The sequence below is a fragment of the Penaeus monodon genome, chromosome 33 (genome assembly GCF_015228065.2).
Source record: "Penaeus monodon isolate SGIC_2016 chromosome 33, NSTDA_Pmon_1, whole genome shotgun sequence".
Taxonomy (NCBI): domain Eukaryota; kingdom Metazoa; phylum Arthropoda; class Malacostraca; order Decapoda; family Penaeidae; genus Penaeus; species Penaeus monodon.
In genome coordinates, this window is record NC_051418.1 from 9,842,533 (window position 1) to 9,842,870 (window position 338).

Consider the following 338-nt stretch of genomic DNA (forward strand, 5'->3'; position numbering starts at 1 on the left):
CGCCACGTCGCCACAGGTCGCGTCCCCCACGGTCAGATCGGACTCTCTAACCCAGTCAGGATTTGCATACTGATGGCGTATGACTGGGAGTTTCTTGTCTGCCCGTCTGCATGCGCTTCCTATCGGTCTATCCATCGCTCTCCTCCGCGTTTATTCATTCATTTCCTCGCATCTCCTTCTTCCCCACCCTTCTGCCTCTTTTCCTCACGTGACACTTCAAGCCTCTTCCCCAACCTTCCCCGGGTTTCCAGCAATCCCCCGCCTCGCCCTTTTTGCTTTCCCCCTTTCCCCCCCCCCGGGGGCCCGGGCCCCCGGGCCTTTGGGGGGGGGGGGGATTT